The sequence below is a fragment of the Sus scrofa genome, chromosome 15 (genome assembly GCF_054392235.1).
Source record: "Sus scrofa isolate SSC_HxYL_T2T_F1_AM1 chromosome 15, Sscrofa_HxYL_maternal_Yorkshire_Landrace_v2.0, whole genome shotgun sequence".
Taxonomy (NCBI): domain Eukaryota; kingdom Metazoa; phylum Chordata; class Mammalia; order Artiodactyla; family Suidae; genus Sus; species Sus scrofa.
The window spans coordinates 129,013,973-129,041,288 of NC_139397.1; the positions used below are offsets into that span (position 1 = coordinate 129,013,973).

The following is a 27,316-nucleotide window of genomic DNA, read 5'->3' on the forward strand; positions in this document are numbered from 1 at the left end:
TCTGAATCTAGCTCCACCATCTGCCTAATGCTTTAGTTTCCTCTCCATTCACCAAATAATTCTCTAAACTTTGTTTGAAATTTGCTGGCAAATTTCTAGGAGCATTCCACCACATCTTAGGACCATGTTTAATTCATACTTGATAATTAAATTGTAGAACTAAGATTCAAATTCAAGCCTTAGTTTTAATTTAAAAATTCTTTTCACCACAATGCATCCATTACTCTCCATTACTTTCTCTTCACACATAATAAAAAGTGAGCATTAAAAAGTTAAGATTTTTTTTAAAGTTAAAACACTTAAAGTGATAAGTTCTGTGCTTTAGAAAATTCTCTATAGGATTTTTTGAAAGGAAGTACTAATTAGTGTCTTTTATTAACCACTTCTCATTCACAAGACAAACCATATTTATTTGGTAATAGTACTTTAATTTGTGGTATAGGCTGCAATGAATTTCATGCACTAACTGTCTTGGGACACTGGAATATAATATTGAATATGTGCATTCTAATGGCACAGTATAGCTTGGGTGAAAAATAGAATAAAATTATACAACCATTGAATTAATTATATGTTAAGTAATTGAATTAAATTGTGCTAAGCATTTCTTAGAATGGCAGGGTCACTTAAAGGGAACTATATATTAGACTCTCTGTGGGTGGTGTATCTTAGTTTGGATAGTATTTCTCAGAGCCAATAATTAAGATAAAAATCATAAGAATTAATCTTATATAATTTTAGGTATGAATAAAAATAACAGAAGAAAATGAATTTATTTTTAAAACAATGATATAGTTTCTACATTTCCTTATGCAGAGAAATACATCATTTTGTTTAGTTTTATATATAGTTCATCACAGCTGAATTGAAGGGCAAAACATTGATGTGGCAGTCATGGAGGTTAGTAAGAAGAAATTTTCAGTGTGATCTCATCTGTGTTTGAAGTTTACTATCAAGATTATATATGAAAACTTCACTTCAAAATGAAAAAGAGCAAATTAAATCTGTTACAGGTAAAAACTAAAGTTCCAGACATCTTGACTTCTTCCACTGTTACATTTATGATAATAGCTTATCAAGTTAGAATCTAGTAGCAAGGGGCATATCTTAATTCACTCATAGTTTTAACTAGAGAGTTTTAAACTTATTCTATGTATTAATATATTTAAGCAAACTCAAAAAAAAAAAGAACTAAGGTTACATAAACAACATAAATGAAAATCACGAAAGAAGGTAAATGCACAATATTACACCATTTATACAAGTTGCCAAGATGTGGACACAAAGAATGACTAAACAACTAAGAAAATAAATACTATCAGAATGAAAATATTTATATATATGTAAATTGGTTTATTAATGGTGAATCTATTATCAAATCTAATTAAATCATTTAAAATTATTTCTGAAGGGCTATATCCTATTAGTCCATATTAACCTAACTCAAATCATACTTTACATTTGAAATTAACAAAACATCAATTATTTTAAAATATTCTACTGTATCTCACACTTTTAATTACTTTAACTTTTTAGACAATATATTAATTTTATTTGATAGCATCATCCATGTAGAAAGTAAAGTAGTATATTATAAAAGATAAGACAGATTTTTTAAATTTACCATATGATAAAGGAGATAGAATTGATTTCATTTGATCCCATAGTATTAAGTATCCATTGCCTTTTTAAAGCAATGGCTAACAATAAAACTAGGCTAGATATCAGAAAATGAATGAAATGATGTTTTTTGCCCAAAACTTACTTTCTGGTTTAGTGAGAGAGGTATGTTTTGTTTGTTTGTTTGGTTTTTAGGGCCGCACCATGTTATATGGAACTTCCCAGGCTAGGGGTCAAATGGGACAACTATTGGCCTACGTCACAGCCACAGCAATGTGAGATCCAAGCTGCGTCTGTGACCTACACCACAGCTCACAGCAATGCCAGATCCTCAACTCACTGAGCAAGGCCAGGGATTGAACCCAAATCCTCATGGACACTAGTTGGATTCGTTTCTGCTGTTCCACAGCAGGAAGTCCCTATATCCTCTTTTAATGAAGTAAATGAAAGGAAAAACTGAATCTTAGGGAGAAGAAAGATAGTTCACAGGTTAATGAAACTTAAGGGAAAAGTGAGGTCAAGAAGCAGGTCATGGAGTTCTGTTGTGGCTCAGCAGGTTAAGAATACGACTAGTATCCATGAGGATGCAGGTTTGATCCTCGGCCTCATTCAGTGGATTAAAGGGTCCAGAATTGCTGTGGGCTACTGGTATAAGTTGCAGACGTGGCTTGATCTGGCGTCGCTGTGGCTGCAGCATAGGCTGGCACTTGAGCTCGCTCCAATTTGACCCCTAGCTGGGGTACTTTCATACGTTACCCCTAGCCTGGGAATTTTCATATGGTGCATCCCCCACTCCCCGCCCAAAAAAAGAACAGGTGGCTTTTGGACCAAAAAAAGCCTATGTGCGAACACAATTGCTCACTGAAAAATGGACTGTGGAAAAACCGATTTGTTTCTAAGAAATAAAATTAACATGCATACGTTCAAAATATTTGTTTCTCGGAAGACAGTTTAAGAGAGTGAAAATGCATGCCACAAGAAAGGATACATACTTACAACACATGTGGTGCGTAAAAGACTTGTAGTCAAGCTATTTTAATTAGTTCCATAGTTTGATAAGGAAAAGAAGACTCATCCAATAAAAAATGGACTAAAGATCTAAATGGACATGTCAAAATAAGATAACCAAATGGTCCTTAAATATGTGAAAACTTGGGCCACATAATTAGAAATAAGAGAAATGCAAAATAAAACCACGATGAGATACCACTTCACACATATTATATTGTCTAAAACCAAAATTACATACAAAACCATGTTATCAAAATTGTGGACCAATGGGGATGATTATTTTGGTAAATTCATATCAGTACAACCAGTTTGGGGAAAACTGTCATATATGCACTCTGTGACCCAGTTATTCACCTCTTAGATACATATCTAACAAGTTATATGCATCACAAGACACAAAAGTAATTATGGCAGTGTTAGTCAAAATAGACAAAATTTGGAAACTATTCAAATGTTCAATAATAGAAATGTTAAATTCTGGTCAACAGGCACATGAAAAGATGCCCAACATTGCTAATCGTTAGGAAAATTCAAATCAACACCACAATGAAATATCACCTCATACCTGTCAGAATGTCTATCATCAAAAAGAATACAAATAACAAATGTTGGCAAGGATATGGAGAAGAGGGAACATTTGTGTGCTGTTGGTCAGACTATAAATTGGTGCAGCCATCTTGGAAAACAATGTGGAGGTTTCTCAAAAAACTAAAAATGGAAACTCAGTATAACCCAGCAATTCTACTCTTGGGTATAGAGCAAAACAAATAAATCAACCAACCAAACAAAATAAACACATAGCACTAATACAAAAATACAAACACCCTCCCCCTCATGTCCATAACAGTATTGTTTACAGTTGCCAAGATGTGGACACAATCTAATTGTCTGTCCATCAACAGATGAACAGATAAAGAAGATACAGTATCAATATACAATAGATTTCTATTCAGCCATAAAAAAGAATGAAGGTTTGCCATTTGCAGCAATATGAATGGATTTGGAGGGCATTATGTTAAGTGAACTAAGTCAGAATAAGAAAAATACTGTATGATATCACATGTGGAATCTAAGAAATATATCTAGTGAATGTAAGAAAAAAGAAGCAGACACACAGATATCAAGAACAAAGTAATGGTTATCAGTGGGGATAGGCAAGGAAGGAGGGGCAATACAAGGGTAGAGGACTTAGAAGTACACAAATGTTAGGTATAAAATAAGTTACAAGGATATATTGTACAACAAAGGGAATATAGTCAATACTTTATAATGACTATAAATGGAAAAATAATTATATAAGTGCAATGGAATACTATATACCACTCAAAATAATGAACTAAGGTTACATAAAACAACATAAATGAAAATCACAAAAGAAAGCAAACACACAATATTATACCGATATACAAATTTCAATAAAAGGAAATTAAACCGCAGTCTTAAAAGTCAGGGTAGGTATTACTTTTGGGAGGAAGGAGGAAAGTAATTGGGAAAGGCACACAGGAGACATAGAGCAAGTTGTCTATTTTAAATTTCTTAACTTGTGTGGGGGCTAAAAGAGGGAGTACTTTGTTATAATTTGTGAATTGTACATTAATACTTAGTACTTGTTTCTGTATATTTCTGATTTTTTTTTTTTTTTTTTGTCTTTTTGCTATTTCTTGGGCCGCTCCTGCGGCATATGGAGGTTCCCAGGCTAGGGGTCCAATCGGAGCTGTAGCCACCAGCCTAAGCCAGAGCCACAGCAACACGGGATCCGAGCCGCGTCTGCAACCTACACCACAGCTCACGGCAACACCGGATCGTTAACCCACTGAGCAAGGGCAGGGACCGAACCCGCAACCCCATGGTTCCTAGTCGGATTCGTTAACCACTGCGCCACGACGGGAACTCCAAGTCTGTCTTCTTTTGAATGAAGCCTTAAGGAGGTGGGCTAGGGCTAATTTCAGACAAATGAATAATCTCTACATCTAATTATAAAATAAATATTACAAAGTAAGTGGTTACACATGGGCCTTTTTTCTGATTCTGATTTCAAAAGTATTTTCTCTCTCAATTCTTGGATCATTCCTTTCAATTCTAGGATACCAAAGTAGGTAAGTGACATTAGACAGGAAGATTAGGTTCCAGACTTACTGCTGTGGCATAATGTTCCTAATCAAAGGGGAATACACAAAAATTAATAGACATAAACTTCAATTAAATAGAATTAGGAGAACAGAAAAGGGCATTCTCGGAGTCCTTAATGCCGGGTCCTTAACCCACTGAGCAAGGGCAGGGATTGAACCCACAACCTCATGGTTCCTAGTCGGATTCGTTAACCACTGCCACGACGGGAACTCCTGTATATTTCTGATACTTCACAGTTATTTAAAAAAAGAAAACAATAATATTTGAGACTTGTCTTCCCTATACAAATTTTTATTTTTCTGTAATGATGTTTCTTGGCATTCCTGCTGTGGTGCAGTGGGCTAAGGATCCACTGTTGTCTCTGCAGCAGCAGCAGCCTGGGTCACCTGCTGCTGAGACACAGGTCTGATCCCCGGCCCACCACAGTGCATTAAGGATTTGGCATTGACACAGCTGTGGCAAAGGTTGCAGCTACGGCTCAAATTTGATTCCTGGCCTGGGAACTTCCATATGCTGCAGATGTAGCCAAAAAAAAAAAAAAAAAAAAAAAAAAAATTTCTTTCTTAGCCATGAAAACATTTAAATGCTGGGCATTCTCTGCTCTCTTTGAGTTAAAATGGCCTATTATTTTGTTGGCCCTTAGAATTACCAAATAGAATTATAATATCAATAATTCAATCATTCAACACTTAACTAAGGAGAAGCTGTATAAAGAATAGGTAAATTCCAAAGGATGTTAAAGATTTCCTTGATAATTAGACAAAAATCATATTATAGGCAAAGAGCATTATCAATTATTTAACATTAATTATTTGCAAATTGGTTACAAATATACCATAATTTTCTTCAGAGAAAGAATCGGGCTACTTTGTTCTGACAAATTACATTTCATTTCTGTTTGACCCAGCAACATTCTCTTTAACCTTGCTTTTGTTTCACTGTTTCAGTTATGCTTTATTCAGAAACTTTACATGAACAGGGATTTACTGATACATGACTGACAAAATCAACCTTGAATGTAGTTTTCTTCAATTTTATAAGCTACTTAATAGCATAATACATATTTCAATATGATTACATTATAACTGATTTTAAATGTAGTGTTTAAACCTACTGGCAATTCCTCATTTCTTTCTTACTATGACCAAACTATAAGCAGACTTGTATTAACATAATGTTCTTATAGACATCTCTTAACATGAAAAGTCTGTAGTGTTTCACAAGCCACAAGTGCCTGGGTTTGCATTTCAGTCTGTCCCTTTTACAAGTTCTGAAATCACTGTTCTCTGTAGATTTTTCCCAGCTATCTCCTTTGATCTCTCCCACTAAACCCCTTGCTTTCTGTGAATATTTCACTCTCCTTGATAGTCATGGTTCAGGGAACTTCAAGACTTTATACAGAAAGATTTTGTCCTTTCCTTTTTCTGACTTTTCTTCTTCTTACTAGTTCTATTGTTGTTTTTTCTTTTTCTAAGGTATCATATAATATTTCTAGATATATCTCAATAATAATCATATTGCACCAATAAATATTATATAATTTTATGCAATTGTTTTAATTAATATCTTTGAATGTTTCCTATCTGCCAGTCAGTATTCTAAGTATTTTACAGATATTAATGCCCTAATATTTATACAGTCTCAATGAAGTACTATTCTCATTGCCATTTTTTCAGGTAAGGAACCCAAGTCCTGGATAAGTATCTTTATTGAAACAGTTTAGGTTATTCCTTATTATTGGAAAAAAAAACTTAAATGTATATTTTATACTAATCATATCAGTGATAATAAAAGAAAAAATCTATTTAAATATTTTTGCAAGAAAGGAGGGTCAGAAACCATGTTAAAACACACACATACACACGTATATAATTAATTTGATGGCCTTCTGTTTCTGTTTTATAAGGAAGCTATCTTGTCATTTTTCTATTAGATTCCACATATAAGTGATATCATATCTGTCTTTATTTTTCTATTATTAGAACAGTGCCATGAGTTCATTTACACATTTCAATCATATCAAAATATAGAATATGGAACATAAAAGTTAACTAAGATCTCTATCTCTAAAGACTACCATCATCTGCAGTTATGTGAACATGACTCCAATTGTACTTTTATTTATAGATACTAGATTTATAAATATTACTAAACTAAAATTGATATATTTTAACATCTGAATATCATTGCTATTATTTATATAATATATACAGAATATACATATTATTTGATAGCTTATTGTCCACTTAATATACATTACCCATCTGTTTACTTATGGATCTATTCCACTCTTTTTCTCTATTTCATTTTTCCTTATAAAAAAAGCATAAATTGGAGTCCCCCTCATGGTGCAGCGGTTAACGAATCTGACTAGGAACCATGAGGTTGCAGGTTTGATCCCTGGCCTTGCTCAGTGGGTTCAGGATCCGGCGTTGCCATGAGCCGTGGTGTAGGTTGCAGATGTGGCCTGGATCCCAAATTGCTGTGGCTGTGGCATAGGCCAGTAGCTACAGCTCTGATTAGACCCCTAGCCTGGGAACCTCCATGTGCTGTGGGTGTGGCCCTAAAAAGACAAAAAAATAAAAGAAAAGAAAAGAAAAGCATAACTTATTTAACCACCTATTGATGGACTTTTGTGTTCTTTTCTTTTCTCACAATTAAATATAATGCTATAATAAACATTCATATACATATGAATACATATACACACTAAATGCACACACACAAACACAATTTTCTGAAAATGGAAATTTTATGTCAAGAATTTGAGGATCTCATTATTAAGAGACATTGCCAAATTTTACCACCCAATAATTATATCCATTTTCATTCCCTTTTTGTTTGCTAACAATGGCCCCTATTAATTTTTATTCTTAACAGCTTTCTTTATAAATTTTAAAGAGCCCATGGCTTCACTAATACAATTAGTATATCTAATGAATTAAGCAGCCCAGCCAAAAGAGCCAAAATGCATCCTACCAAAATTGCCAGTTAGGTTCCTATCAAAGCAACTTGATGTGTTCAGGCTCCTAACAACTGAGGTCTGTGCTATACAGAATTTGCTGAATGGTCAACACTTTTTATTTTATTTCTCATTTTAACAATTTCCATAGTTTTTTAATAACTTCCATTACAGAATGCTAATTATAAGGAGAATATGAACAAACATACATGATACCACTGTTGAACATAAAAGAGACATCATCACAGAAACTTTGGGTTAGGCAATGTGTCTTTGCAGTTGCTAAATGCCTTATTATAAAATATATAAATCAGAGCCCAAGAAATACACATATGATCATAATGTTTTTTGCTCTCCTTTCATAACTAGGTTCGGATATCTTGAGTCTTGTTTCCTTGAAAATATGAAATAAAATAATCACGGAGTTCCCATCGTGGCTCAGTGGTTAATGAATCCAACTAGGAACCATGAGGTTGTGGGTTCGATCCCTGGCCTTGCTCAGTGGGTTAAGAATCTGGTGCTGCCCTGAGCTGTGTTGTAGGTTGCAGACGTGGCTCGGATCCTGAGTTGCAGTGGCTCTGGCGTAGGCTGACGTCTACCACTCCAATTCAACCCCTAGTCTGGGAATCTCGATGTGCCGTGGGAGTGGCCCAAGAAATGTCAAAAAAAACAAAAAAACAAAAAAAAAAAGAAAGAAAGAAAGAATCATACTCACACATATACATAATGGAAGTGGAAGCTAGCATGTATGTGTGTGCATTTTTTATTTATTATACATGTAATATGCATGTATAATTTTTGATAATGAAGCTAATTCCAGCCCAGTGGATATGAATCTGAAGATTACATAGTGGACTTATTGTTCCAAATCCTGTAGACTTATAAAGCTATAATCACTTTCTATTCAGTTCATCAATCATAAAGAGTACCAGCTCCTCACAGAGTGAGAATTTAACACAGACCTGTTATCCCTCAACTTAGAGAAAATAGACAAGATCAAGTAATACATTTGAGGAGGTGGCTTAATAAATCTTTTAAGGTTAGTGTCTATAACAAAATTGTTTTTCAAATAATGGTTATTCAGTCTTAGGTTTTCCATACATTATGAAGTTGTTTCTAGTGAAGAGCATAACTTTTATGTTAATTTACATGTTACACCTTTAAAAGCACTACAGCTTCAGAGTTCCCCCAACTCGGCTAGAAACCCTCTGTCAAAATTTAGCAAATAAGTACTCAGTAGAGTTTTACCTCATTTTGTGATATGTGGTAAAAAGCCATTCTTTACATTCAAAGAAGGTTTACAGTACAAGTTCTTAGGATTTTTTATCATTTATTCTTAATTTCTAAAAGCCATTCTTTACATTCTGAAGGTTTACAGTACAAGTTCTTAGGATTTTTTATCATTTATTCTTAATTTCTAAAACTATTCTTAGCCTCTTCACTGGTTCCCTCCCTATTACCTGTGAAATGGCGAAATGGTGAAATAATAAGCATCCATCCTCTTATACTGATTATTATTTTTAAATATCCAATTATCACTTGACAGGCCATTTAAAAGTTTTCCTATAATCTTTGAAATATGCTTTATAGCCTTTGCCAGTTTAGAGCAAATAAATCAACTGGAAGTCTAGTGTTTGTATCAGGCATTATGTGTCTATTCTAACTTCATTTGCTCTGTGAATAGAACAGAAGCCCACATACAAAATGCTTCTGACATTTATGGCTCAAAAAGCAAGAGTTTTGAAAAACTGCAGAAACTTATGTTGATTAAGCAAAGACATTTTCTAAAAATCAATTGCTAAAGCAAATAAAAAGGGAGGTGGTGGGGAAAGCAGGAATCTGTTGTCAGAACGACCAACTAAACTGCATTCAACATACCAATTATGGGAGATAGAATACCACTGAGCATCCTGGGAGGCAATGTTTTTCTAGAATGTTCTGGAAACTTTAATAATGTTTGCATGCCATACAAAAGGAGAGTGTGAATTATCGAGACTTTTTTTTTTAAGAAACTAAAAATAAATTAAAAAAAAAAAGCTTGTTCTGGATGACAGTATGGGACTAATCCTATAAGAGCATCACACCATTTCAAAGGTACAAACCACAGAATGTCCAACAAAATCACAATGTTCCTTTTACTTTCTGGCTGGTGTTACTGGTAAGTATGTCTATGAGAGCTCCTCCTGTGATTGAGCCTAAACAAATTTCCTGATTAAAATTATGCAGTTCCTTATGGAGAGGCCCTTCTAAGAGCCACACACTTCCTATGTCTGCTTCTAACACAACAGGACGTAAATTTTGGATAGATTTTTCAAATGGTTGACATTTGCATTCCTTGTGTGCTTAAAACTGAATGCAACATTACACTACCAGTGAAAAATTAAGAATATATGTTTGTATTTAAGGGACTGTCACTTGTGAGTTCTTCATATGTGACAAGAATTCTTATAGGCAGCTATCATCAGACAATCACAAAGTTTTTCACTTGGTAAACTTCAGTCTTCATTAGGCTTAAGTAAAAAGATATTTTGTCATTTATTTGCAAGACTTAATCTATAGTCAAGAATTGGCTTTATAACTGCATAGTAAAGGTTCAAAAGAACAATTATAGTATTAAATGATGAATACCTAGAAGATAAAAAGCAAAGCAATTTTTCACATTTGTGAAATAATTTTCCAGTAAGTGACATTCTACTGGATGAGCCTCTGTAAGTGCTGTGATAGCTTGAAAGGGAGAATTCTATTGTATAAGGAAACCATATTCATATTTATGTAGAAAAGCAGATGTTTGCCACTTTTTGCTCTATGCTTAGATTATATATGTAGCAATTAATTCAATTATATATTGTTAAATATTTATATACTCACATTTGTATAAAATACCTACTTCTCTTAAAATATCTTACATGTCTAATTATTAAGAAACAAGGAGAACATTCAAGGAGATTTTTATTTGCTTGTTAAATGTGGCAATTTGTTCAAATGATGTTAAAATTAAAGTAATAAATGCAGGTTCTCAGAAAAGAAATTGAGAAATAAAAATGACTATAAAATAGTATTTTATGAGAGCATTTGCATATTTTGGCATAGTAAAATGGCATATGTGGGTATTAGAACAGGGCTCTTTTTTATTAAAGGCTATCATTATGAAAGAAAATAGCTGCAGTTTTTCAAAGCATTTCTGACTTCCTATAAGAATAGCTATTTTCCATAAAGTGGATTCATACCACATTCAATCTTAAAAACCTGAAAAGGACAACTTTCTTGGTAGTGTTTTTGGAAGAGTATGAAGAATTTTGATATCCCTAAAGTATTAGGGAAATATATATGAAACGGTGCCCCAGGGAAATGTAAAAATATAACAGAAGAATAAAAAAAATACAATTAGGAGTTCCCATTGTGGCACAATGGAAACGAATCCGACTGGTAACCGTGAGGTGGTGGGTTCGAACCCTGGCCTCGCATTGTGGGTTAAACATCCAGCATTGCTATGAGCTGTTGCATAAGTCACAGACACAGCTCGGATCCAGTGTTGCTGTGGCTGTGGTGTAGGCCAGCAGCTGTAGCTCCAATTCAACCCCTAGCCTGGGAACCTCCACATGCCATAGGTGTGGCCCTAAAAAAGCAAAGCAAAACAAAAATAAATAAATAATATATATGTGCACGTAGTTATAAATATGTATTAGAATTAGAATAAAAAAAATACATAGTAGAAAAACGGAGACAATTTCTCTGGCCTAGGCCAATCAAATATCTGTCAGTGAGCTCTAAGTGTGCTCATTTGTCATATGGAGATTTCTATTAGGAACACATACAGTAGGTTTTCAACATCTACTGATGAACAAATGAACAAGTTTAACTCTTCTATGATAGATCGTACAAGAAGTAACCTAATATCATGTGTTTTTACTAAAAGAAGCCATGAAGATAAAGCATCTGTACATGAAAAAAGATAAGGGAAAGCCCATTAGCAATAAATTAACTCTATGGATATATGGAGAACAAATCACAACAGACAAACTTGATTGTTCTATCTGATAGAATTACAAAATTAATGGGTAAAGGGAATGAAGTACAAGTGATATATACTCGGGTTTTCATAAAGTATTTAATTCAATATTTCATAAGCTCTGACTTGCAATATTAATTCAAATTGCCTTGGAGATGATTATTCTCAGATGGTTTGAAAAACCATTTAAAAATCTGTAAACAAGGGGTAATGATAAATAGCCACAGACAGAGTTAGGGGGAGGATTGAGTTGCCACTAAGGTTGATTTAGGTCTTGAGTTTTAGTACCTTCATTACTGACATGCAAAATGAAATATAACAAAACACAAATGAAATTTGAAACTGACGCTAAATTGGAAGGTATCGTAAACATAGGAACAGTAAACTAGTCAAGATATAAGTTGGAACATAAAGCACTGCCCACAGTGAAGGCATTTTGGATATATTACAAGCAAACAAAGCCAGAGAAACTGGGCAAAACAGATTGACAAAATAAATGAGTACAATACCATAAGTAATGCATTACGGAAACTCCTTTAAACAAGTATGTCTAGCTTTTCGTTCATGTCTCAGATTGACAAATCTATATTTAGGAGTCAAGGGCTTACAGTTTAACCTAAATTTTGATTTTCAAGATGGTATTCCAAATAGGGTAATATGTATTCTTTTAGAGTGGCTTTATATATTCGATTCTCTATTTTTCTCTATATAGATCATGTGCAGGAAAAAAATTCCACTATAACTTGGCTGTTCTTTGAATCTGAGCACACTTACAGGTCTAAATTTCCCTCATGAGTGCCGTTGAAGTGTATAGAGGGAACATCACCTACACAAAAGGTAATCATGAAGGTAAATCTTCTGTAAATCCCTTTTGGATTAACCGTGGCATGGTGCTCCCTCTTCATCCGTGCAAATAATTGAGAGTCAGTTGTACATACACGTAAAGAAAGATAAATAGGAAGGCAAATGACTTCCATGAGAAGATTATTACTTTATTCCACTTTATCCCTTTCTATCAGACAACTCAACAAGGGAATTCAGAGCACTAAAAAAAACAAACAAACAAACAAAAAAAAACAAAACCAAAAAAACATTAAAGGCAGTACAGTTATCTGCTTATAAGTATGAATTAAATGAGCTAACCCATAGAGTGCATCTGACAGCCATGAGCAAGCTAAATGGGCAACGCCCAGTGCTAGGCTGAAAATGTGCAAGAGGGAAAAAATGATTTTCATGCGATAAGGGCAATTTCCCTCTTACCCATATCCTCAGACAAAGAAAATTACAAATTAGAGAAAACACTATTGCCTAAATCATTGTGAACATTTGATTCAGACTTTTACTGCAGAAATATTTCTGAAGTAATGAAGAATCAACTCTTGACTGCCCGTGGATAAGGATGCTAAAAGTTAGAAAGTATTAGTGAAAATCACAGGGATTTTGAAATTAGATAGACTGAGGTTTGAATCTTGGCTCTGCCACTTACGCAATATATATGGGTGTGGCCAAATGTCATTTGAAAAATAGAGATAATAAATCTAACTTAATTCCCAATGTGTTAAATGAGAAAAAATAAGCACAGAATGTAAATATAATAAAAAGTCACATCTGGCTTTGAAATATATACAAAAATGTTTATATTTTCCACATTGCAAATGTAAATTTTTTTTTAACTATTCTCTTTGCTTGGGAAGAAAGAGGGTAGAAAGAGCTTGACATCTAAAATCATGAAGGTTTACATGTGACTACTGCTTCCCCATTTACAAATTATATGACTTGGGTAATTTATTTAAAATCTGAATCTCACATCCCACATTTTTAAAACTGCAGAAGTGCTGTCCAGGTCAGTAGACTATAACACATAAGAATGAGCATAGAGTGGGTACAGAATAAACATTTATCTTCTTTATCCCATTATTATTTTTTACCACCTAAAATACCTACATTTTCTCCCTTTTTATTTTTTTAACTTATTGGTTTAATTTTCTTTAATATACATGTCCTATTGGTGCATATGTGACATTATCAATCTTGATATCCAAACTAAATTTTGGGTAAAAGACACATTCTGCCTATGTTTTTTTCCCTACCTTCTAGCAGTTTAAAAATTATCAAATACAATAATATATTTGAAATTACTTAAGGTAAGAATGTTGTATTAATAAAAGGTTTTCTATTTTTAACCTAAGTGTTACTACATATCCATTGTCTCTCTTTCATGAACTCTCAGAGATAAAAGGCTATGTTTATACAGCTCATTCTGTTCATCTTTGAATATAAATGGGTGATAAATAAAAGCTCTTCAATAATAGATGACAATCATGCATATACTCAAGCACTTTCTTCTCACTTCTGACCCTTTCATGTTGGCACTAGTATCTGGAGCCTGACATCTGACTGAAGAGCAGAGAAACAGACAACCAGGCTTAGGTCATCTTTTTCACATATTTATTTTTGGCAGTTGTGGATCATCTTGATAGGAAAAACTATAAAGTGACATATATGTATTGAAAATAAACTGAGAACTTTAAGAGCTGAGATTCCCTCTTCTTTTTTTTTTTTTTTTTTTGTCTTTTTTTTGCTATTTCTTTGGGCCGCTCCAGCGGCATATGGAGGTTCCCAAGGCTAGGGGTCGAATCGGAGCTGTAGCCACCAGCCTATGCCAGAGCCACAGCAACACGGGATCCGAGCCGCGTCTGCAACCTACACCACAGCTCACGGCAACGCTGGATCGTTAACCCATTGAGTAAGGGTAGGGACTGAACCTGCAACCTCATGGTTCTTAGTTGGATTCGTTAACCACTGCGCCACGACGGGAACTCCGAGATTCCCTCTTCTCAGGAAATTTATTTTATTAATATCCTTTAAAAATACTACCATACCTTCACCATTTCTTCAGCAAGTTCTTCCTTCACAGTAAGAAGATGCAGCTCTCTGCCTTCCCCAAACCCAATCTTTCCCCTACTGTTCTGGTCCACTTACCTAACACATTTCTTAACTAGAAAACAATTCAATTCTCATGAATGATAGCCTTTCGAATAAACACGCGTGGGCAATAAGAGAATGAGTGAGCTCTTTCTCAGAGCAGTGGTTTTCAACCCCAGGAATATGAAAGCCACATTGCTTAAAGGCCTGAATGAGGAGTTCCTGTCATGGCTCAGTGGTTAACGAATCCGACTAAGAACCATGAGGGTGCAGGTAGATCCTTGGCCTTCTCAGTGGATTAGGGATCCCACCTTGCCATGAGCTGTGGTGTAGGCTGCAGACGCGGCTCAGAACCCACGTTGCTGTGGCTGTGGCGTAGGCCGGTGGCTACAGCTCCGATTCGACCCCTAGCCTGGGAACTTCCATATGCCGCGAGAGCAGCCCTGAAAAGGCAAACAAACAAACAAACAAAAAGCCCCAAATGAACATTAAAGAAGGGCATCAGTTTGGGGGGAGTGGGGGCAATTCTAAAGAGTTTTCCACCACTAGGATCTTCAGAAGGAAAAGAAGGGATTTCCCTGTATTTCTTGATAATATCTGAATTGAAAACAACTATTGAGTACCTACTCTGTCCCAGATATTGTACCAAATGCAAAAATAACCAGGGCACAAATCCTGTCCTGCAGAATATCTTGACTTAGGGAGGAAAAAATATATAGAAGTGATTGTAACATGATGTGATCAGTGCAGTGAGGCAGATAAGCTTTCGGGGCTATGGCAACATAAGGAGGTGGCACTTAACCCAATAGGGACACAGAGAAGGCTCTTATTTCTAACATTTTCATAATGCAGGGCCATATGTTTGTGTGTAAAGTTTTTTAACATCTTTTAGTTCGTCACCTGCTGTTTCAATGGTTACTAAGTCAAAAAAAAAAAAAAAGACAACTGAATGGTGCCATTGCTTTATACAAAATGAAAAGGCTTTACTTTTCTAGTAATAAAATCATACATATTTATTAAACACTGGCAAATAAGAAAGATATGGGAAAAAGAAAAAATGTGTAGCTACCATAAACATTTTGTTCTATTTTCTTTCTAGCCTTTCTCCTTTCTTTCTCTGCATATAGGCAAATGGATAATTGTAATAAGTATACACACACACACACATATATATATGAAGCATATGTATATCCATGAGCATATATATTACACCTATAGTAATGAAAATGATTTTATATTCTAAAACCCCCAATATTATTACCTAATGCTTACTAAGCACTTATTATGTGGAAAATAATAGTTGTGCCTTTCTCATAAACTTGTGATAATAATCTAGGGAGTTTATACATACAAAGGGTTTATAACAGTGTCTGAGATATGATGTAATACCAATGAATATAGCTGTTATTAGTGTCATTGTATTGCTTTCAATATCTTTATGTCAGGATCACCTGGTTCCAGAGATAAGGGTACAACAGTATTTGCTCACAAAGGGATATTACAGATGATATAGTAGATACGGATTGTGTCTGTCCAGAACTCCACTTCTGGGAATTTCTCCAATTCTCTCTTTCCCAAACCTTAATACATTGAAATGGTTATGTTGAGAGTTGCTATCATCTGGCCTCTGTTGACATATACAGGAGTAAACCACTCTTTCCTTGAAATTAATTATGGAAAGCAAACTAAAAATTAAAGTCAGTCTCACTTTGGGCATCTTAACTGAGAATTGCTTAGTATTGACCATACTTAAGTCAATAAGCACAGGACTTATTGGCAGTCAGGCTTTCCACTACGTGGGCAAGAGATATTGACACTATAGGATGAAAGATAATGGAGCCAATTCACAGAGAAAAAGAGAGATGAGAGATGGATATAAGATTCAGATGGTGTTCATAGTTAGAATTTCCATTTTCCTGAAGCCCTATTCCCTGGCCCCCAAAATAGAAAAATACTTGGGTTTTATAAAATACTTTTTACCTCTATTGTAAATTCCCTTGTTGCTGAAGCTACTATAGATCTAACCACTTAATTTTATGAATGAAGTAATAAAGATCCAGAGCTGCAAAATGACTTGCCCAATATTGCCCACCTTTCCAGTGACCGATGTGGAATCAAAAATAATATTAATTTGAGTATATAATCAAGTTTTAATTTTACAGGACTTCTAAAGAAAACAGATTCTCTTTGTAATCCAGTAGGTAGGGAAAGAAAAAGAAGGCAAAAAGAAAAAGTTAAAGCAACCACTTTCTCTTCCAAACCCAGAAATGTTGAGAAGAGATACCATGGCTGAATGATACATGGAAACCATACAATAAGATTCTTTAAACCTGAGGCAAATACATGGGTAGAAGAATGTCTTTTCCAAAGACAAAACTCCTGCACTCCAAGAGCCTAGCAAACGCTTCACATTCTAAAGAAGACTACTGGGAGGCTTCCAATAGTCTCAAATACAGCCTGCCAGACACATTATCCCTAACCACTAACATGTGTCTCCATTAATCGCATCAACTCATATCCTCCAGCAAGACATGTATCTACCAGAGAATGAGCATCAGTGATACCAAGCAATGGTACCTTAAAAAGATCATCTATCAATTGCTATGACCACAGCCCTCTGTATAACAAACGTGTCCATAAGAAAGATACTAATCTCTTATGGTTTTAACACATACACAAAAACCTCCTCTAAAAGCCATCACTGAAATACACTTACACTAAATAATGAGTCTGCAACATTTTTTTCTATATTCCGTAGAGACTAAAGAACATTTCTACAAGCAAAGCAAATAAGCCTAGAAATACAAATAAATTTACTGCCATGAGTAGACTGTATATATAAATTTATGCAAGCTAATGAATACAATTTATAATAACAATTTTAATGTCACCAATTTCTAAACTACACTTTATAGCTATAATTTTGTCATTGGTCTTTATTTCCATACCACACCATCATGGTTCCTGGCACGTAGTAAGTGCTTAACAAATGTTTGCTGAATTAATAAAATCTATTAACAATCCTCACCCTGCTGGGTTTCTCTGTGACACTTCCAGCAGCTCAGCACTCTACACAGTCCAAACAGCTTGAGAGGTGAAAATTTGCACTCTACTGAAAAGAGTTCTAAACAGGAGGCCAGGAGGCAAGGTTCTTAGTCTTAGATCTGTCTAGACACTTTCATTAACTTTCCTGATCTATAAAACATCTTTGCTGCACTAAATATTTCTAAGAGCTAAATTCTAACAGTCTGCATTTTAAAGGAAGATGTTATAGATGCATTTTAAAAGTAGAAGATGGTGAGAACCTTAGCTTTAGCATTTACTCTTGACTTTGGGAAATTTATTTAACTCCTCTAAACTTCAGTTTCTTCTTCTGTTAGGTAGGAATAGTAATAATACTTGCTTTACAGAATTTTTATGAGGACACAAATTGAAGTAATCTCTGTAAACCACTAAGTACAGTGTCTGGAACTAAAAGATCTCAAAAAACATTATTTGCAATTATTGCTATTACTCGTATTCTTTAATTGTTCTTGTTTTGCTACACATCTGCTCTCTCTTCTCTGAGCCAGGAACAAGTGGAGATTTCTTCATCTAATTAGAATCAGGTGGGAAAATGCCATCAAGGAGACTAAACCCTGAAGCTTTAATATATAATGAATAAAGTAACTACATCAAAGGGTTATTGAACGATACAGTCTTTGAACACTAACTAATAGATGCTTTCTATTACAGGTAGTGTCTTATTTTATACTAGGGCATAAACAAAATTCTAAATAACATTAAAGGAGGACTGAAATAGTTATGTTCATCAAGAAAGGCATGGTTCACAATAGATCCTGCAGAAATACAAAAAAAAAAAAAAAACAATAAGAGAATACTATGAACAATTATATGACAACAAATTTGACAAGCAAGAAGAAATGGACAACTTTCTAGAAATATACAGCCTGCCAAAACTGAATCAAGAAGAAATAGATCAACTGAACCAACCAATCACTAAAAATGAAATTGAATATGTCATAAAAACACTCCCTACAAATAAAAGTCCAGAACCAGATGGCTTCACAGGTGAATTCTACCAAACATACAAAGAGGAACTTACACTCATCCTCCTTAAACTTTTCCAAAAGGGCAAAGAAGAAGGAACACTCCCAAAGATATTCTATGATGCCACCAACACCTTAATACTGAAACAAGACAAAGAAACCAACAAAAAGAAAACTATAGGCCAATATCTTTGATAACTATAGACGCAAAAATTCCTAACAAAATTTTAGACAACTGAATCCAACAACATATAAAAAAGATCATTCACCACAACCAACGGGGATTCATCCCAGGTTCACAAGGATGGTTCAACATATGCAAATCAATCAATGTCATACACCACATTAAAAAAAGAAAAGTCAAAAACCACATGATCATCTCAATAGATGCAGAAAAAGCATCTGACAAAGTCCAACATCGATTCATGATAAAAACTCTCACCAAAGTGGGTATGGAGGGAACATACCTTAACATAACCAAAGCCATTGATGACAAATCCACAGCAAATATAATACTCAATGGAGAAAAACTGAAAGCTTTCCCACTAAAATCTGGAACAACACAAGGAGGCCCACTCTCACCACTGTTATTCAACATAGTATTGGAGGTCCTAGCCTCAGCAATCAGACAAACAAAAGAAATAAAAGACATTCAAATTGGAAGAGAAGAGGTAAAAGTGTTACTCTATGCAGATATTAATATATAGAAAACCCTAAGGACTCAACCCCAAAACTACTTGAACTGATCAACAATTTCAGCAAAGTGGCAGGATATAAGATTAACAAGCAAAATCAGCTGCATTTCTGTATATTAACAATGAAATACTAGAAAAGGAATACAAAAATACAATACCTTTTAAAATTGCATCCCAAAAAATCAAATACCTGGGAATAAACCTGACCAAGGAGGTAAAACACTTGTATGCTCAGAACTATAAAACATTAATCGAGGAAATTAAATAGGATGCAAAGAAATAGAAAGATATTCCATGCTCCTGGGTTGGAAAAACTAATATTGTAAAAATGACCATACTACTCAAAGCAACCTACAGATTCAATGCAATCCCTATCAAATTACCCATGACATTTTTCACAGAACTACAACAAACAATCCAAAAATTCATATGGAACCACAAATGACCCAGAATTGCCAAAGCAATCCTGAGGAACAAAAACCAAGCAGGAGGCATAACTCTCTCAGACTTCAGGCAATATTACAAAGCTATAGTCATCAAGACAGTGTGGTACTAGTACCAAAAAAGATATGTAGACCAATGGAGCAGAATAGAGAACCCAGAAATAAACCCAGACATCTACGGTCAACTAATCTTCAACAAAGGAGGCAAGAATATACAATGGGAAAAATACAGTCTCTTCAGCAATTATTGCTGGGAAACCTGGACAGCTGCATGCAAATCAATGAAACTGGAACACACCCTCGCACCATGCACAAAAATAAACTCGAAATGGCTGAAAGACTTAAATATAAGAGAAGACACCATCAAACTCCTAGAAGACAACATAGGCAAACCATTCTCTGATATCAACCTTACAAATGTTTTCTCAGGTCAGTCTGCCAAAGCAACAGAAATAAAAGCAAAAATAAACTAATGGGACCTATTAAAACTGATAAGCTTTTGCACATCAAAGGTAACCATAAATAAAACAAAAAGACAACTTCCAGAATGGGAGAAAATAGTTTCAAATGATGCAACTGGCAGGGGCTTACTCTCTGAAATATACCAACAACTTATACAACTCAACAGCAAAAAAGCCAACAACCTGAAAAATGGGCAAAAGACCTGAATAGACATTTCTCCAAGGAAGGTATATGGATGGCCAACAAGCACATGAAAAAATGCTCAACAGTACTGATTATTAGAGAAATGCAAATCAAAACTACCACGAGATACCACCTCACACCAGTCAGAATGGCAATCATTAATAAGTCCATAATGACAAATGCTGGAGGGGGTGCGGATAAAAGGGAACCCTCCTTCACTATTGGTGGGAATGTAAGTTGGTACAACCACTATGGAAAACAGTGTGGAAGTACCATAGAATACTGTACATAGAACTACCATATGACCCAGCAATCCCACTCTTGGGCAAATATATCCAGACAAAATTTTCCTTGAAAAAGACACATGTACCAGCATGCTCATTGCAGCACTATTCACAACAGCCAAGACATGGAAACAACCTAAATGTCCATTGACAGATGATTGGATTAAGAAGATGTTTTACGCACGCGTGTGCGCGCGCACACACACACACACACACACACACACACACACACACACACACACACACACACAGAGTGGAATACTACTCACCCATAAAAAAGAACAAAAGAATGCCATTCCATCAACATGGATGGACCTAGAGACTCTCATACTGAGTGAGGTGAGTCAGAGAGAGAAAGATAAATACCATATGATTTCACTTATATATGGAATCTAATATATGGCACAAATGAACCTTTTCACAGAAAGGAAAATCATGAACATGGAGAACAGACTTTTGATTGCCAAGGGGAAAGGGGAAGGAGTGAGATGGACTGGGAATTTGAGGTTAATAGATGCAAACTATTGCATTTGAAATGGATAAGCGATGAGATCCTGCTGTGTAGCACTGGGAACTATATCTAGTCACTTATGATGGAGCATGATAATGTGGGAAAAAGAATGTATACATGTATGTGTGACTGGGTCACCTTTCTGTGCAGTAGAAAATTGACAGAACACTGTAACTCAGCTATAATGGAAAAAATAAAAATCATTATAAAATTTAAAAAATTAAAAAAAGAAGTTCAAGCCAACATCAAAAAAAAGGCATAGGTTTTAGTACATATATGTACTAAAACACTATTATGAAAGGAGGGTTGCATTGTATAGAGGATATATTCATCTATATCCTATCCTAGGCATTATCACAAGAATCCTAACAATCACACACAAAATCAGCATATGAAAGAACTGAGACTTGGATGTGCTGTGAACTTGAAAATGTCACAGAACCAGTGAATTGCAGAAATGAGATGCAAACTCTGCCTGGCAGATCCCTGAGGGATGGCTAAGAATCTCAGGGTCCAATTACCTACTTCTCCCTGGCCTGAATAGTTCTACTTCAAGAAACACCACTGCCAGCAAGGAAGCAACAGACAAGTTGGTTATGACCAGGAACTTTGATTTCTAAAGTATGAAAAGGCACACAGTTCACTGGAATTACCTAAATACTTAGCAGAAATGTCTTTAAATATCGAATTATTGGCCAATTGATTTAAAAATAGCTCATCATGGTCCTTTATTTTTAGGCAAGTGTATTTGTTTGAAAACATAACTGACTTTTCTTTTTTCATAGTCTTAGTTCCAGAAAAGAAATAAAATTGTCAAAAAGCTCCTAAGGGGAATAATCCATGGCTATCTCCTCTTTTTTTTTTTTAAGAGCTCTTGTTCCTATGGAATCTCTTTTCATGGAAATACATCTATCTAAAAATATTTAAATACTATTTTTAAAATAAAAAGTTCTTGAAAATCGTTAAAAATAATTTAAAAATAGTTTCCCATTGAGTTTAGCAAATTTGTACCAACAATTTGAATATCATTCAGATATGTCTATTTTGTATGATACTTGCCATGTTTAAAAAAAAAAGTCTTAGCAACATGGATGAACCTAGAAATTACCATGCTAAGTGAAGTCAGTCAGACAATGAGACACCAATATCAAATGCTATCGCTTATATTTGGAATCTGAAAAAAGGACACAATGAACTTCTTTGCAGAACAGATACTGACTCACAGACTTTGAAAAACTTTCAGTTTCCAAATGAGACAGGTTGAGGGTTGGGGGGATGCACTGGGGATGTGGGATGGAACTACTATAAAACTGGATTGTGATAATCATTGTACAATTATAAATGTACTAAATTCCTTGAGTAATATAAAAAAATTAAAAAAAATTTTAAAGTTTAAATTGAAATTTACAATGTGAACTTCTTGCTGGAAAAATAACAGGTATGTCATTGCTGTTACATTCAACAAGGTTCAGAACCAAATATTTAATTTCTATGAGTTATCAGCTTCACTGAAGGGTATGTTTTGAATAAAGAAGTACAAGGAATTCACTTAGTGCAATTAATGAAGATCTAATCATGAGAAAACAGTTTGAGGGCTGCAGACCCAATGAAAATGTCTAGGTCCTAGAAAATACAGTGTGGTAGAGGAAACTACAATGTTTCATATGAGCTTTGGAATTCTAAGTTTGGGAAAGGATACAATTAATAATGCAAAAGTAAAATTATTCAACTTTTAAAACATTTGTAGACCATCTTTTAGGAAGATGGTATTTTATGGGCTCCTTAATATTTGGGGGGTGGTGCAGTCGTAAGTTAATGTGTCTGATACCAAAAGAACTTTTTAGAGTAGTTGAGTGACCCCTTCTAAGAATTTCTGAGCAAGTAAACTGTTCCACACTTCAAAACCAGTTCCTTTAGCTATCAGCCACACCAGAATATAGACTTGGTTTTAAATGATTTTCTTTTTTGTAGCAATCATGAAGTATACTGCATGTTGTTTTCAAATGAGGCCTGCATTTTCCTAAAATTAATGAGTGCATTCTTTCTCTAGACAAAATAAATAACTCAAGTCTAAATGACTTTAATAAACAATCTAATAAAACAATTCATTTATCAAGTCAGAAATTCAAGATGATAGAATTTTTTCCTTTTTTTTTCTGATGAGGTTGGTTGGAAAGGGGTAATAAGGAAAGGGGATGAAGGGGTTTATTTTCTGCATTTTATTTCATAAGCAAAAAAAAATTTCTTGTTCTCATAAGCATTTGAAAGTTGAAATAATCTCACTTTCCAGAAAGCTTTCTGTGATTCTTCCATGCTGCACAGATTTTGCTTATTCTTGTCTTTAAACTTTTATCGCACTTATCTGGTGTATAAAACAGAAGATAACCTTGGAGGCCATCTAATAATTGTAAGACCCTCATTTTACATATGAGAAAACTGAAATGACTACTTTTAAATTTGCTTAAAATGATCACATTTTTAAAAATTTCTTTGTACATTTACATTCATTTATTCCCTTGACCCAAAGCTCTAGACATGTAAGAGGGAAAAGGAGAAATATGGTTGATGTCAATAAAGTTGTAGAAGAAGGTTTCATAGAACATTCTACAAATGTGTTTCTGCTGTTCTACACATTTGAACGGATTTCTTTTATAATTATAATTTCATGCATCTGAGTCATCACTAACTCTCTCCTCAACTATTGCAAGGTTCTTCTTGCTCCCTTCTTGCCCCTCTTCAGTCCACTTATAGAAGCCGGGATTATCTTTTTAAAGCAAAAATCCAATTATTTTTCTTTCCCATTATAATAGCTAAAGGTTTTCTGCCACTTGTGTTATAAATTTTGCACACAAATCAATTTTGTCCTTGCCTGTCTCTCCCACCCTAAACCAAGCTTGACCTGGTTCAGGACTTTCGTATGAGCTATTATGTTAAATAACAACCCTCTGCATGGAATGTTCTTCTGATCTTCAAACAGCTGGCTTCTTCTAGTCATCCAGGTTGCATCTTAAATGTCACCTCCTCCCAGCACCATTTCCTGACCCCCTGATCTAAATAGCTAGAACCATTAAACCTCTGTCACTTCCATTTTAATTCTTTGCATAGTGATTGTGGCCTTAAAACATTTTCCTGTTTACATATTGGTATGTGTTTCTAAATTTTCTGGTTTTCCTCATCTTATCCTAGATTTTGAGCTTTTGTGAGCAGGGATTTGTCCATTTTTGGCCACTGCTGTAATTCATTGTCTCATTGTATACTTCATATCTTGAAGACAGTAAGTACCTAACATATATTTGGTGCTTAAATCAATGAATACGTCATATTATATTTTTTTCCTTTTAGAGCCACACTGTGGCATATATAAGTTCCCAGGCTAGGGGTCCAGTTAGAACTGCAGCTGCCGGCCTACACCACAGCCACAGCAGTGCCAGATCCAAGTTGCATCTGTGACTATGCCATATCTTGTGACAAAACTGAATCCTTAACCTCCTGAGAAAGAATTTCTTAGCAAGTAAATGTAATATAATAATGGTAATAATAAAATATAACATAATAACGATAATAATTATAATGATAGAAATATAGAATTATAAAATTCTATCTGATTTTATAATAATCATGAGCAAAGAAGTTTTTACATACTATTAGTGATTCAGTTAAAGAAAATGAAGCAAAAGCAAACCAAAACACTCAACTATTATTTCAAGTCCTGAAACTCTACAATTTAAAATAGAATTATGAAATAATAATAAAACTGATTATAATTTGCTACTACCAATATGCATGAATATTAATTTTCCCAATTATTGGCAAAGAAAAATAAATAGAAAAATAAATTAGAAGCTAATATAAAATATACAAATGAGTCACCAATTATATCTCAATAAAGCTGAAAAAAAGAAAGTATATGAATGTCAACCTGATTTCACATTTTATATTACTTAAAATAGCCCTATTTTCTGAGTGACTTCATAAAATGTAAATTATAAGAATTTAAAATTGTATAGTTAAATTATACTAATGAAATAGATATCTGGGGATTTCACTTTAAACTTTGGGGAAGAAAAGTTCCAACAAATGTTTGAAAAACTTTTACACTGGTGGTTAATATTAGAGTTTAGTCTTCCCAGATAAATTGAACATTTTAAAATTCGAGGAATAACTTCTTTACTTTTTGTCTCTTTGTTTCATCCACATTACATAAGAGGTGAATCCTATGTAGCTTCTGCCTACTGAGTATTTTAATTGTTCTGAAATCTCTCTTCTTGAGAAGAACAACTTGCTTAGAGCAACCTAGCTGGAGGTCTGCTTATAAAATTTCTATGTGGCTTTAACTGTTTAAGGTTTGTCATCCCACAAGAAAGTGTGATCCCAGAGCCTCTGCCCTTCCTGGTGAGATGTGTGAGTTCTATTTGCACTTGTCAGTTTCTCATAAACCTGTATCAGATGGATGAAGCCATTAAAACTCAGGTTCAATCCAGAAGCGGTGGCACCCTAACTTACTACTCTGCAAATAAACCCTATGAAATCTTCTCTAAGAGTCTGAATGATAATACCCTTCAAGAAACTTAAATTAAATCTGATATCATTTAAAAGAAGTATTATAGGAGTTCCTGCTGTGGCACAGTGGGTTAAGAATCCTGCTGCAGCAGTTCAGGCTGCTGTGGAGGTGCATGTTCAATCCCCAGCTCACTGCAGTGGGTTAAAAGACTCCAGCATTGTTGCAGCTGTGGTGTAGGTCACAGATGCAGCTCAGATTCAGTCCCTGGCCCAGGAACTTCCATATGCCATGAGTGCGGCCATAAATATATAAATATATAAATAAAGTATTATGAAAATATTAAGCTCATTATTTGTAATCAATGCTATTATATCAGTTATTTACTTTACTGTATTTCTTAAAAACCTATTTCCCTTACAACAATTTTAATAATATGTTTACTCCTTACACCTAAATTAGACATTTCTACTACTCTATTTGCTCCTAGGTTTCCAGTGTTAGCCTTTGGAAGAGCCTAGAACTTTAGTGGTAGGGAGTTCAAGCTGGACTAGCCTATATAAGCATTGATCTTAGAAGTTGGTCCCAGTCCTCTGGACTCCTGAAAATTGACTTTCTTGCCATATTTTTGAAGAACTTTACCTGAGTGCTTACCTAGTTCTCAATCTTGGACATACACTGTAATCATATTTGGAGCTTAAACATAATACAAAATACCGATATACAGGCCATTCTCCCCAGAGATTCTGGTTTAAATTGTTTAGTATAGATCCATTCTACATGTTTAAGTAAAATGTTTCCATGAAGGTGCAATGCCTTTGCCAGCATCTCAAATGCTTGATAATAAAACAATGGTTTATTATAAGGTAACACTGCCTCCTGGAAATTTGTTTGTTTCCTCTGTTCCTTCTGTCCACAATCTTTGATGATTTTTCCAGCTGTTAAAACTAAACTACTGTGGTGGCATGTGCAATGCTTCCTTTTTCTGGCCACTCTCCCCAAATCAATTCTATGTATATCTTATATAGTTTTGATCATACCTACCCTTTTAATATGATTATTTAAGCTGACTTTAAAAGCAGCTACTCGGGTTCCAGCATGAGTTCACAACTAAGGTGTACCCTAAAACTAGCAAATACATTGTGTCCAAATATAATGTGTCTAAAAGAAAGAAAAACAGAAGATCAAGAACAATGCGTTTCCTTTGGGGGTGAGAGAGAGGGAAGAGGAAGCAGAAGAGTTGGAAAGAGGTAAAGATGGAGAGTGAGAGATTAAGATTGATTGATATTATAGGTACAAATCTCTTTCCAAAACTCAAACATGGATGACAGATAACTTCACTTTTTTTTTTTTTTGCAATAAAATGAAGGTACCTTAACCTAAATTTAAGTTTCATTTTTAGCCCTTATTCTGTGAGGAATTAACACTAAAATCTCAGATAATTAGGCAATTACTCATATCCTCACTTCACTGACTTATTCTTAGAGATTCATCTAATTTTCATGGAACTTGAAGGAACCATCAGGAACTGATG

The 27,316-nt window shown here is 34.5% G+C and overlaps 1 protein-coding gene and 1 long non-coding RNA gene across 7 annotated transcripts in view; both read right to left on the reverse strand.

Annotated features, from left to right (window-relative positions):
• Positions 1 to 27,316, reverse strand: part of ERBB4 (erb-b2 receptor tyrosine kinase 4) — a 1,134,420-nt gene that overhangs the window by 677,876 nt on the left and 429,228 nt on the right. The window lies entirely within an intron of this gene.
• LOC146396123 (uncharacterized) lies at positions 408 to 11,315 on the reverse strand. The gene is made up of 2 exons (XR_014829280.1): positions 4,897 to 11,315; positions 408 to 4,444 (listed from the first exon to the last, which is right to left on the reverse strand). It is a non-coding gene; the product is annotated as an uncharacterized LOC146396123 (long non-coding RNA).